At 42.5% G+C, this 14,624-nt stretch overlaps 1 protein-coding gene across 1 annotated transcript in view; it reads left to right on the forward strand.

Annotated features, from left to right (window-relative positions):
- Ush2a (usherin) overlaps positions 1 to 14,624 on the forward strand; it is a 669,744-nt gene that overhangs the window by 393,395 nt on the left and 261,725 nt on the right.

The raw sequence follows: 14,624 nt of genomic DNA on the forward strand, positions 1-14,624 counted from the left end.
TATGCATTTATGTGTGTGCAGGTACATGTGTGTGTACAGGAACACACATGTGTGTGTATACATCTAGGAACCAAAAGAGAACCTCAGGTACTGTTTCTCCAGGGATATTCACTTGCTTTTTGTGGAACGGGGTCTCTCACTGGCTGCCTGGCCAGCCCAGGAATCGCCAGCTCTAGGATTACAGGTATGAGCCACCATTATTGGTTTTCTTATTTTTCACACTTGCTTATTGTGTGTATGTAATTCTGTGGGTGCCTGGGTGTCATGGTTCACATGTGGAGTTTAAACTCCGGTCTTCAAGATAGAAAGCTATGCCTTCCCCTCTGACCTGTCTTGTTGACCTTGTGCCTGGTGAGTTCCACATGGGTTTAGGATCAAATTCATGTCTTCCTGCTTGCAAGAACTTTACCCACTGAACTATCTAGGAGCCCTTGATTTGCTACTAAGGTTTGCATTCCCTAGTAGTCAGGAATTGTCTGAATGAAAAAGGGAAGGAAAGGGAACAGAAGGGGAGGGGAGGGAAGAGAAGGGGAAGGGAGAGGAAAGGAGGGGAAGGGAGGGGGAAGGATGGGCAGGAAGAGAAGAAAGTCAGTCAGTAACATTTTTATAGCCAATCTACTAGAAGATTTTAACTTAAACAGAGACTTTACAACCCAAAAACTTAGGAGTCAAAGGCCAGCATTCTTTACATCAGGCAGGGGTGTTTCAGAATCTAAAGCTTGTTTCCTTCTAAGGCCCAAGCACTCACAATTGTTAGGTGAATACCTTACAGCCTCCCCTTCACTTTTCCCAGTAAGTTGTCCCTTATGAGGAAAGACTTTTAATAAAAATTGTTAAACGGTGTCTCTTAATTCTTGGGAAATGCTTCACTTCTGTTTTGAGTGAATGTGTGTAGTCAGATCTCAGAGTACGCATGTGGATATGGCACAAGGGGAAAAAGAAGAGATAAAAGTCAGTTTGCAAAGCGCTGGTGACATTTTATCTACTCGATAGTAAGGAACTTGAGGGGTTGTGTTTTTCCATGATGGAATGCATAGTTGGCCAATACTGGACAGACTTAAACAATTACTTTGGATTTTTCTACCAACCATATCCTTTGTTACTCAAGATACAAGGATAACAATGGTATTGTATAAATAAAATAGTTGCTCCAAATCATGCTAACAACTACCTCTCCTAAAAATCCTGTTTTTCCTCGGATGATCCTCAATTTAGCTGTTGTCTACCAAAGTTTTAAGAAAATTAATGAATATCTACATTAAAATTAAAAAAAAAAGTTAGATGAGGTTGGTGCCTTGTGCTGCTGGCACTTGCTCTTGCACCTCAAGCGCCTTATAAATCATGGAAATAAGTACAGCAAACATTCGCTGACCGATTCCCGAACGCTTCGGGCCTGTAGGTCCATCACTGAGCTGACGTGTTGAAGTTGGCTTAAGAAAGCAAAAAGTATGTCATATGTCAACCCCTGCCTTCCATCACGTTTAGAGTGGCATGTCTTCCCTGGCGTGGTGGCCGAGGGTACTGGCACGTGGAACTTTAATGTGACTGCTTTTGGCTGGCTCAGCATTCTTGAAAAAATAAATAGACTTTTCCGTTTGTGATTGAAAGGGTTAAATAGTACCAATTCATTACCGCTCACAAAAGGATTTATTTTGTTCTCATAAATCAGTTTTATTCCACGTTTTTATTTTTCCCCTGGGTGAGCAACTCCAATTGAAATCAATACAGGTGCAGGTGACACAATCAATCTAGATATTTGATTATGGATTAGAGATTCCCAGGTCTGCTTTTCAGTCATTTTCTTTCTGATCGTCTCCCTGAAGAATTACATATTCTTATTGGCATCTGTGAGTTATGGATGTGTTTAAAAAGCAGATAATTGTCGCCATCATCATAATCATCATTTGTATAGCAGCAGCGTAAGCCCCCACCCCCCTCCCGAGAGCAAAGATACAAACTTTAAATATCTCACGATCGCATGAAACTGTCTAAATTTCCACTGTTTTTCTTCAGATGGAGCCTGAGTTTTAAAATAACATTTTTTTTTTTGAGTGACAGCCTGATCATTTGTGGAAGAAGCTGCATTCTTGGGGCATTGGGAGCCGAGCGGATGACTGTGTCCAAAGGCAGAGGTGTATCTGCTTATACACATTTGTTTTAGAACTGTAGCACACCAGCTTCTCTAGGTTAAGGAGGGACCAGCAGTCAAGGAAAGCTAAATGTCTCTGGGTGGAGCCAAGCTGCTGCTTTTCATTTCTGTAATTATCCATGCTGGAAAGACACCGCCTGTGGGACAGGAAAGAGGAAAACAGCCCAACTTTAAATTGCAGAATAAAATTGATTAAGTTGTTGCTCAAGAGGCCAACATTTATATAGCAGACTCCCTTTGCTCCACAAACAGATTTATATCTTATGACCTGTACGTATTGAAGGCTTATTTGGGGACTCTTGGTACCGTATTATACTTACCATTGTGGCCACTGGTCCATTCCTAAGCCAGTTTTTTTCACAAGTTAATTAAAGCATTTAGTAGCTCACTTTTAAAAAATACATATAACAAGGCAGAGTTTTATGTGTGTGTCTGCTTCTCTTAAGTGTGAAGGCACGATCAAATCTGCGTTTTACACTTGCAGCAATGGTCTAGTCTGGCATAGCCTTCTCTTCTTGTCTGAAGATGTCTGTACTTTCCTTAGACATCTGGGCTCTCCCATGACCTTGTTTTACAGAAATTATGAATGCTATTAAAGTGTATTTAATATAGAAAAAGAAAAACATCCCACTGCTAAATAGTGCATGGTAGCACACGTGAACTTCCTCAGAACTTTCAGGTCATAGATCGTGTTTTAGTAGCAAACAGGAAGAATTCAGTCTATGAACAGGAAGCCTTGTGTCAGGGACCATCCTCAACAAAAATATCACTTGCCAGGTGTGGGGATCAGAAATATTAGCGAAGAATATGAAGATGCATTTAAAAATAATAAAACAGAAATACAGAATAGTACCAGGAGGGCATTCCAGTGAATACTGAAATTGCCCACATTTAATTTTCCATACACTTTTATGCCCTAGTACAAAAGGAGGAAGAAGGCAACAAAATACTTCTTTAACATGATAGAAAGGACAACTCAAACAGTTAATTGCTTTAACACTTTGAGACATCAAGTCTTTAGCATTCTGCTGTTTAGGGAGTGAGCCCACCCTAGAGCAAGTACCCTGAAAGCAGCCACTCCCCAGGTAACCTCCTATTACAAAGGAAGGAGCAAACATATGCTTACATATCCTGACCATCAGTCAGGATGGAATGGAGCTACCTGTATGAGCCACCTTAATGTCAAAAGAACCAGGTCACCACATCCTGATTCAGGCTGTATAGGCCTGATTGTTGTTAACAACTGAGCAACTTCAAACTCTCTGACCTTCAAGACAAGGTAGAAATAGGCTCACATTTTTGGGCCTCCACAAGTTGTGGCAGTGAATCCAGTATCTTGGGAAGCTGTGGCGAGCTAGAGTTGTATGCACACAGATTCCGCAGGCAGCGTCACCCAGACAGACTGCACACAAGACAGCAGACTCTCTGGTAGGAGGATACCACCATGCAGTGGCCCTGGAAGATCACAGCTCTGTTCCTGGATTGACAATTCTAGAGCTATCTAAAACCATTTTCAGCCATTGGTTCTCCATCAAGCTTTGCCATTTACAGGTGGGAACATCTGATTAGCAAGCTGATGGCCACAGACCCTTCACCTTCCTCTGTGGCCTTTAGCCACAACACACCAGTGAGAAAACTCAGATCCCCATAGAATGAAATGATGTTACTGGCCACTTTCCTCCTGTGGGATGAGCATCCTGTCTTGATGTCTCGATTTTGCTCTTGATGGATGATGATTACAACAAAGGTTTTCATTACTCTGTGCTTTTGGTTTTTACCATCTAACGAGTTTCAACTAGCTTGTTTGCTAAATACTTAAGGATTTTTGTTGGTTTATTTGTAAACAGAGATGACTTTTTGCTTCCCAGTCACCCAGACCCGAATGATCACATAAAAACTATATTAATTACCACACTGTATGGCCAATGGATTAGGCATATTCTCAACTAGTTTTTATATCTTAAATTAACCCATTTCTATTAACTGTGTATTACCACGAGGTTGTGACCTACCAATAATGTTCTGGCATCTTTCTCCCTCAGTGGCTATGTGACGTCTTCTCAACTCTGCCTACTCTCTCTGTCTCTGTTAGGATTTCCCAACTCTGCTAAGCCATTGGCTGAAACAACTTTATTCATCAACCAATAAAAGTAACACATATACAGAAGGACATCCCACATCATATATTTGCTTTTGTTTTTGTTTTCTTGGTTTTATTTCTGGTGTTCCTCTGTCTTTGAGATTTTTTTTCTTTCATTTTTTAAGGTGATTGTTGTGAAATAATCTTTTTGTACAAGGCAAAGATGTGTCACTCTGATTGGTTTAATAAAAAGCTGAATGGCCAATAGCTAGGCACAATTTTCAGGCACAGAGGGTGCTGGGAAGAAGGGTGGAGTCACCAGCCAGATGGAGAGGCTGCAGAATGAGGAGCACAGATTATAGATAACCAAGTCACATAAAAGAATTTAATTAAAAGATATAGGATAATTTAAGTTATAAGAACTATTTACAAACAAGCTTAAGCTCTCTGCAGAGCTTTCCTAGTTAATAATAAGTCTCCATGTCATTATCAGGGAGCCCACGGACCCATGAAAAAGTTCAAGTACGGGTGATTTTCTTGCCACTGGTACCCCAGGCTACGTGATAATTTCACCCTTTTAACCTTTCTTTTGGGGCAGCTCTGATGTTCTGAACTTGACCACAAAGGTGCTTACAGTTGGTTTTCTATCAATCCGAGCCTTGAGTGTTCGCTAAGCCCTGCTTGTCTCTTAATGGCATACCTGTTGCTTGGGAGGATAGCACGAGGTAGAGATTACAGAGAGTGATGGACAGAACCTGTATAATTTAGTTCATTCTGACATTCAATTGCGTGTTCTTGAAGGAGGCACCCACTGTCACCTCCTGTGCATCTCTCATTCCTGGACTCTTGGATTCGCAGCCAGTACAAACCTCAGCAGGAAAAGCAGCCCTGACTCCACCGGACAGCCAGATTTGTCTGACTAGCCTCCCACCGCTGAAGACTCTCTGGCTGAATGAAGAGGCTAAGCAAGTTTCTCTTCTCAATGGAGAGGCGAAGCATGACCTCAGTGTTTTCCTTAGTTTCTGTGTCTGCTATGTGAGTGGTAAGCAGCTCTGCTGTTTAGCACAAAGGCTTGTCTAAACTGCCTCCTACATCCAAGTGTCAGAATGACTGCCCTTCCTCTTCTCCTTCCTTCCTCTTCTTACTCTCTCTTTCTTTTTAAGATAGGGACTCACTGTATAGTCCAGCTGCCCTTGAAATCACTTTATATCCCATGCTGACCTCAAATCCATGATGGTCCTTCTACCCCAACCTGCTAAACATTGGAATGACAGGTATGTGTCACCAGGCCTAGCTACTCCATCTTTTCATTTTCCTGACTGCCTTATCAAAACCTTTAGTTGCTTTGTTAATGTTATTTTTGTTCTTCGGTTTTCTTCTGATTTGGGTAGACATTTGGGAAGGGTGGGAGACTTTGGTGATACTAAATTTAGCATCCTTCTCTCCCAGACAAACACATTTTAGAGTTCACAACTGATTTCCAATTCTCTCCAGCAAGATAATTCACAGTCACACGTTTAGAAACTTACACACAGATTGGAAGGTGCATCTGTGATCCCCGGTTCCGGGTCTCATGCCCTTGTGAAAAACCTTCCTCTTACTGTGGTCAAAATCTATGACTTGCTTCTAACCAGCAGAATGGAATGAAGGAGGTGGGGCGTGACTCTGTGGGCTTGCTGAAAAAGATCAGAAGTCATCTTGCTGGGAAATGATGTCTTTGGCATTGCAAGAGGCCATGCTGGGAACACCCAACAACAGTGAAGAGACTACCATGGCGATTTCTGGAAGGAAAGCCTCACTAACAACAGCCAGTGACTGACAGCAACCTCCAGTCCAACACTAGCAAGAAACCAAGGCCCTCAGAACAGGCAGTCTGCAAGGTTCACCTCCTACCAACCAGCACTGTTAGGAGGATTTCTTTCTTTAGAACCTAGAAGTGGGGCTTCTGTCCCAGCAACACCTTGATGGTCCTTTTTCTGGGACCCTCAGCTCAAGAGCTGGTGCAACAATACTTAGAGAGACGGTGAGGTCCTGCACGAGCTCTGAGCTGCTCCTGGTGGTGGTCCTGGTGCATGACAGCAAGGCACAGGAAGTATAGGAGCCCTGGAAGCATGACTCCCAAGGAAAACTGAGAGAAGTCCTCAGAAAAACTATACAATCCCCACCCAAGGCTACACTCCCCACACGGCTGCTGTCCTTAAACTGACAATGATTTGCAAGCACATATAAGCCCTCACAAAAAAAGTCAAAATTCTTAGCTGCCCTGGAACGGCAGTTGGGTAATGGCCAGTACTCTAGGATCAGGAATGGCAGTTAGATTTTCCAACCAATCACAGTGGCACAAAAGGTTCAGAGCCCATATGTTCAGTGTGTGGAAAGGATGCAGGGACTCCACCAGGAACATTCTGGTGACAGAATGTTTGTGTACACGCCCACCGGTGTGTAAACTGAAGGTCCCAAACTGTGCCTCCAAGGACTCTTTTAATGACTTAAGGCACTTACAAGGCAAGTGTCATGGCCCTGCTCATGTGCTGGAGAAGCCCCAGATAGGACAGGGTGTGTGGCCCTGCTCATGTGCTGGAGAAGCCCCAGATAGGACAGGGTGTGTGGCCCTGCTCATGTGCTGGAGAAGCCCCAGATAGGACAGGGTGTGTGGCCCTGCTCATGTGCTGGAGAAGCACCAGATAGGACAGGGTGTGTGGCCCTGCTCATGTGCTGGAGAAGCCCCAGATAGGACAGGGTGTGTGGCCCTGCTCATGTGCTGGAGAAGCACCAGATAGGACAGGGTGTGTGGCCCTGCTCATGTGCTGAAGAAGCCCCAGATAGGACAGGGTGTGTTGGAATACAGCAGAGCCACTGCTGCCCTCACCCCTGAGCAGCTTGGCCGTGTGTTTCCCAGGCACTTCCATTGCACTGATGAGGTAGTGTGCGTATCTATTCCCCATCGGAGCAGTGTCACACCGTGGAGTGACTAATTTAAAGAGCAATCAAAGAAGTAGACCTTTTACCTGATGGCAACTAATTAAAATCACATAGAATAATCACAGTAGTGGTAAGAAATCTGATGTATTCAGAGGGCGCTGTCCTCGAAGGACTAAGAGGTTCCCAGGCAAGCCCTTTCTTCCTCCTTTGAAATGTTCTGTTAAGGAGAAAGAGAGTTAGGAGGGGTATGTGGAAGGGTTTGGAGGGAGGAAAGGGGAGGGAGAAATGAGGTAATTATATTCTAATGCCAAAAGAGAAGAGAAAAAAAACAAAAACAAAAGCTGCACGCTAAGGAAGCAGAGTGGTTGGCCACGCACTTGCCTAGCATGTAGGAAGAATAACCAGGTCTGGCAACTCTTGGCTGTGATTCCAGGACTGTGAAGCTGCTGGCAGAAGGGTCAGAGTTCAAGCCCACTGCCAGTGACATCACAAATTCAAGACTACTGGGGGAGGGGGAGAGAAATGAAACTTAGTCAAAGAATGGAAAAGAGAGGGGAGGAGGATAAAGGAGAGGGGGAGGAGGGAGGCAGAGAGACGGAGACACACACTAGCTAGGTTGTTTCTGATGAGCATTTTGTGTGTTATTATCACATGTTTTTTCCTGGCCAGAGGTTGATGCGTCCATATATAAGTTACAAACTGAACTCCCAGTGCCTTTGCGATTCCCTCTACCCAAAGGCCTACAGCTTGGTGAGACAAGGGGAATACACTTTGTGGGTAAAATAATCTAAAATAATGTCTCTGAGAAGAAGTAGCAAAAGCATAACCATGAGCCATTGCTGTCTAGAGTATCCTGGCACCCTGAGCACCTTCCCAGTGCCGGCTCACCTTGCTACCGTGATCTGCAATACCGTCTTCCATGCCTGACTTTTGTGGGGTGGGGTACTGGCAGGGGGCTAAGGGATTGGGATGGATGGAGTACAACACCTCTAAAATTGAGACTTCAAATGGTAGAAACACAGATCTTTTTTTTTTTTTTTTTTTTTTTTTGTAACTGGAAATAGGAAAATTAGTTAGCACCTTTCCTACCTTGAGGTTTAATTGGATTCCGACAAGGGCCGGTCTGAAGCAGCACCAAGAGTGACATATGAAATCATCACAAGGAAACAAGACTGGGTTTGGTTTGTTCGCTGTCATTTCTCATTACGGTCTCTGTCTGGAGGATGGATTCATGTTGTGCCATTTTCTGTTCTCGTTACAGTTTTTTTTGTCACATGAATAAGATATCAGGTGTTAATGCCTGGCGTGCAGTATCGGTGTCTGATGACACCGTGTGCGACTGTGCTGACCTTTGCAATATTATGTATTCTGATTGGTGGTTCGTCTTCCCTCTTTCCTACAAGTTAATAAGGCTGTAAAAAGGAAGAGAACAGAAATGGCCAGCCAGTCAAATTATAGAATATTGAAAAGGTCAGAGCAGTACAGCGCAGAGGAAAAAAATTATAGAATATATGGCGCATTAAAATTTTTGTGACAATGAACATTACCAGAATGAGAAAGGATACCCACTTACATGATTTCAATCAGGAGACTCCCAGAGGATGCTATCCCAGGACAGTAATCATCTTTACGTCTTCCATATGACATACAAAAATATCTACTTATGTTGGTTCTCACTTAACAAAATACTTTCACGGACAATATTCTGGTATTCGACAAATAAGAACACCGAGGTTTTCACCTGAGAAAATTGGCATTGATGCAGTTAGCATTTTAGCAGGACTTTGTAATGAAGCTAGGAACAACAAACGAACCTGTTGGCCACATGAGCGCACTATGATTATCTCCTCCTCTACTTCCTTTTTCCTGCAAAAACAGGAAAGTAGAACTAGATGATATAGTATATTTAAAGACTCATCAAAATCTGGAATATCCTGAAAAATCAGTGGGGGTCCTGTTTTTAAACAGTTTGATTTTTTTATTTTTTATAAAAATGAGTATTTTGCCTGTATATGTGTCTGTATACCATGTCCGTGCCTTTGCCTGGTACCCAGGAAGCTAGAATAGGATGTCTCATTGCCAGGAACTAGAATTACAGTCAGTTATTAGCTCCCAGGGGTTCTCTGTTTAATTATGTGGTTGAGGGACCTGAAAATGTCTCAGTAGTCAAGAGTACATAAAGTTCCCAGCGCCCTTCTTAGAGGAGCTCACAGATGCCGGTAACTCGAGCTCTAGGAGAACCAAAGAGTTCTAACCATTCTGCACACCCATGCACATACCCACGCATACACACATAAAAACAACAGTAACAATAAGATACCAGTTCCACAATCTGTACAAAACTCTTACCCTCCTTAGGATATAATATGACTGTTTCTAGTCCCTGCACCATCAATGAGAGAGACACAGAAGGAGAAGAAAACATAACTCAGAAACGAGGAAGCTATTGTTATCTTGGATGGCATGGTGATCAATGATAATTCACCTTAAAATTCCTTCCTGCATGCATTAGAATTTCTTATCCAACAGTTGCATCAGATTTTGTAGCCTTTGAAGATCGCTCTTGTTTGTTTGCATTATACCCTCTCTAAATGGCTAATGTACTAACAGAGTAAACATTTTACAGCCCACAGCCAGAGTCTAAAGCTTTACCAGTAAGAAATCCAGTTATGTTTGGAAGCAAATGAGATGACTTGTGATCATTACCCCCAAGAGCAGCCTAACAGCTGGGCTGGAGAGATGTCTCAGCCTGTAGAGCATCTCCTGCTCTTGTAGAGGACCCAGGTTCCATTTCCAGCACCCATTTGGTGGTTTATGGTTATCTATAACTCAAGGACCAGAATCCAGTGCCTTCTTCTGACCTCTGTGGACATCAGGCACATATATGGTACACAGATAAAATACAAGCAAAACAGGCATACACATAAACAAATTTTTAAAAATAGCATAACTGCAAACAAATCATTCAGCCGGTAGCTCTCAGACTTCAACATGTTGAGGAACTAATCATTCAGTGATTTCTGGCTCCTGCGCTAGTACCCTCACTAAGTAGGTTTGGGTGCAACTCATGTGTGTGCATTTTCATGAGATGGCCCTAAGTGACTTCAGTGGGGACAAGCCCTGGATTATTGCTAGCAAAAGCACATTCTAGTATACCCTCGTTGGGCTTGAAGCCTAGTACCTCGCGTCAAGCATGGATTGGAGAGGCACTGCTAAACATCGCCATGACTGAAGTTCAGAGCCTGGTGAGCTGTGGTTCCCAAACCCAGAAACCTGAAGGGACCTGTGACACCCACTGTCACTCCCACACAGTATGGGCCAAGTCTGACAAACAGGAAGGGACACCTGTAACAGAAGGTGCTTATCACCTCAGACTTCCTTAGCTTCGCTTTTGAGACTGAAGCAATATGGTCGCACCTTTCCCGCCCACGGAACATTATGGCCAGGCAGAGGGAAATGGGAAGGTGCAGCTCAGCGCAGAGGCACAGCCCGGGCTGTGCATTTTAACAAACTGTTCCCTGTGTCTAAGAGCCCAAAGTCATCAAGCTGAGAGCGAAGTGGGGGCCAGGTGATGGGTTGGATAAAGCGCTTTGACCTGTGGATCCACACTCTGTTGAAATAGGAGCGGCGGGGCTGTGTCCCCGGCACCCAGCCGCCCCCACGGCTAGCTTTACCTGAAATAATTACACGGAAACTGTATTCTTTTAAAGACCACTTGGCCCATTTCTATCTAGCCTCTTCTAGGCTTGCTCTCACACCTAGACTAGCCCACTTCTAATAATCTGCTGTAGCCCATGAGCTGGCTTACCAGGAATGATCTTAACCTCCATCTGCCTGGAGTGGAAGAATCATGGCGACTCCTGACTCAGCTTCTTTCTCCCAGCCTTCTGATCTGTTTACTCCTCCCACCTATGTTTTAACCTATGAGGGCCAAGCAGTTTCTTTATTGCTTAACCAATGAAATCAACAGATTGATATATGACACTCCCACATCAACACTCGGTTCTAAATCCGAAGGGGTTTGAATTTCACAGAGAGTAGAAATCCTGACTCTCTCTCCAGGAAGTGTGAACTGAGCCATGTGTTTGTGGAAGCTTGAGAGTAGACCACACTCATTCATCTGCATGGCTCCTGAAGATACACGTGTTCGTTTTTTTGAGCTGAGCAAAATGGTTATATAATTGCTTCCTTCTCATAATTATTGAGTAATTATATACTTCTTATAATTACTCAGTAATCATTGTTCTATAGCTAGAAACTAGCATTACAACTAATTGTATAATTACCATGTATTAATGTCGTTATATGGCAAACTTGGAATAAAGTGGTACTTAATATATTTCTCTCTGCCACGCCATTTTCAGAGAAAGACAGAGGAGAGAGTCTGGTTTATGGATCAAAAATTGCTTCCAATACAAACAAGCAAACCAGATGAAAGAATGACACCCCACCAGTATTTTGAATATGTATGTCCCCTGTGTTCATGACTGGATAGAAATAGGTAAACTTGGGCTCTTGTGACATAATTATAGAATTTTTTTGGTGTTTTACAATTTTCAATCTTTTATAAGATGCACAAATGATACAACTTCCTTGCCAGATGAGCGACTGCCTATGTCTGTGTAGGGTAAGGTGACCTGGTTTTGGGATTTTACAGCTAAGCGTGTAACATCAGCAATGGTCATTTGAGCCATAAGTAAAAATGCTTCTAAAGAGAACTGGGCATCCCAAGACCTGGAGATATGCCAATATGATCATGTGATTATGCTTAGACAAGGATCAGAAAGGACCTGTGGCCTTTCTCAGTAGACTTCTCGGGGGCAGGTGCCACATTTTATGCATTTGGGTGTCATCTCATGTACAGCAAAGGCTTCTTACACACAGTTGACACTCAGCAATCGTCAGTCAAATCAAGTCACAAAGCTAGCCATAAAGAACCTCCAAACGCTAAAATAGCATCACTCAGAATGAAACTGAATGAACCCTTAAAAGCTGCCTTGAACACTGTGGGCATGCATTGCACAGGTGTCAAGATAAAGTTTCTATTCCCATTTTGGACTTGATGTCACCCTGTAAACTTAGAATATTTCTTTATTGAAAACAAATAGCAATTATGCTTTTCAGTGTTCTAGTCAATGAACCCTGTTTATTTTCTTTGGAATAACCATCCCTTTGCCTACATCAATCTCAAGACCAAAATGTAAATTATTTGAGATTCTTGTGGCCACAGAAAATACTTAATTGTGTATGCTTTGTCAAAATAAAATTTTCAGCTACTTCCTTCAGCCTGAAATTATTATAAATATAGCCTATGTATATGTCTAGTTTTATCTACCCCACCCACATTTCACAAAATGACCACATCCTAACCAACTATAAGACTCCTGCTGGTTCTAGGACAACATCATGACATGGTCAGATTTGTGTTCATCACTTAAATGAGCAACAAAGGATCTTGATGATTAAGACATAGTTAGTGATCACCAAGAAAACAAAATGCCAGATGCTTATACCTTAACCACTTGCCAATGCTCAATATTTGTCTTGCATATATAATTTGTATGGATCATAGCAAGAAAAAAAATCAGCAGAAGTCCTTACTATTTCGTTCATTGTAATGAGAGAGTGGGTAGATGTGTTCACACGGCAGCTAATCAAACTATATACATTGCCGGGCCACACATGCAATGCACACTGCTCAGCTTTATGTTCTTATCCTAAGAAGCCCAAGTAACTCCAGTAGCGTGTGGTTTTGAGCAGATATTTCACACTGACTGCAGGAAAGTGAGACCTTGCTGGCTTTCATGGTGGCTCTGTATGAGATCTCTGTGCATGAGCTCGAGCTCAGAGATGGAGAGCTAGACACTCAGGAACATTAAGCGTTCTGGAAGAGGGCCCATTGCTCAAAGGGCAGGAGGACAGGTTCTAACCCAGGGCTTGCCAAAAGTCAGCAGGCATTCTTTGTACTTTTCCTGCTGATCTGTGAGGATATATTTCTACAGATAGTTTAGGCATTCAAATTTCTTTACAATATAAGATTGCTTATATCAAGTGGCTATCTTTTGGATTTTTTAATCAGACACTATGCTGTTATTGATAGGTCTGGCAAATACACTTGTTTCCCCCTCTATATCCAGTATCCTGGTGGCTTTTACTCATTTTTTCAAAACTGGTGAAATAAATGTATAACAGGAAATATTTTGACAAAGGAAGGCAGCCTGATTGACTAATTGATGATCTTTAAATAGTTCTTTGCCTTGTGTTTTAAAGAGTACTAACACATTCCTATATTGACAAAAAATAAAAACAATGTCTCCCCCATGTATACTTTAAAAGTATATCTTTTGAAGTATATGTCATAACTTTAAACTTTGTTCTCATTTTAACTCTAATTTTTAGCTCTTCCTCGGCTCTCTGTTTTACCATGAATGTTTGTAGACAGAAGTTTCTGTCCCACCCAGTCCCACAGTCATTTACTCCCAAAAAAACACACAGAGGCTGAGGTAATAGGCTGTCTGACCTATTAGTTCAGGCTTATTATTAACTAACTCTTACAATTTAAGTTAACTCATAATTCTTGCCTATGTTTAGCTATATGATTTGGTACCTTTCCTCAGTGAGGCATTCTCATCTTGCTTCCTCTCTGTCTGACTGGTGACTGACCCTCTGCCTTCCTCTTCCAGAATCCTCTTAGTCTGGTTGCCCCACCCATACTTCCTGCCTGTTTCCTGGCCAATCAGTGTTTTATTAAACCAATATGAGTGACAAATCTTTATAGTGTACAAAATCATTATCCCACAACAACTATTAGTATGTATGCAGGGTTTCCAAAAAGAGGAGCCATTATATCCAGGGTGCAGCATTTCTCTATGTCCTACACAGACAGGGATGTGGTGTGGGCTCACCAGAGATGTGAAAGGATGGAGATGGTGGGACATGATGAGGGCACATGGGGAGCGATTGCTTTATGCAACCAGGTGGCTTCTGCATCTGCTAAGAAAGATGGATACAGATGTTCCAGTCAAAATGGACACATCTGGCAGTCCACCAACAGCAACTATTTTATGCTATTCTGACCAATCCCAGTTTAAGGAGACATGGACTAGAAAGGGGCCAGGCTAACACTCAAGCAGGGTGAGCAGAAGATGGCGTATGTCAGAGTGTGCTATCTAGAGTCAGAACCATTTCATTGGGAGACATCACTTCCTTCTCTATGTATATTAATGAAAACTCAAGGATTATGAAAAATAAAAAATCAAGGGATACATTTTTATATCTGGATAGTTTTTATTTGTGTGCATGGTGCTTGTTATATAAGGTCATATTGTCTTTGCCTGTCAGGGCAGTTTAATGTCCATGATCTGTAGCTACTCACACAGCCTGCATTTTATCCATAGCGTAGTGAAGTGAGTGTAGACACTAACTGGGACACAGGCAATGTCTCACAGGTGCTGCTGTGATCATTCAGCTTGG

Source organism: Microtus oregoni, unplaced genomic scaffold (genome assembly GCF_018167655.1).
Source record: "Microtus oregoni isolate MIOR12 unplaced genomic scaffold, Mior012 000047F_ref0000412, whole genome shotgun sequence".
In the NCBI taxonomy this organism is placed as follows: domain Eukaryota; kingdom Metazoa; phylum Chordata; class Mammalia; order Rodentia; family Cricetidae; genus Microtus; species Microtus oregoni.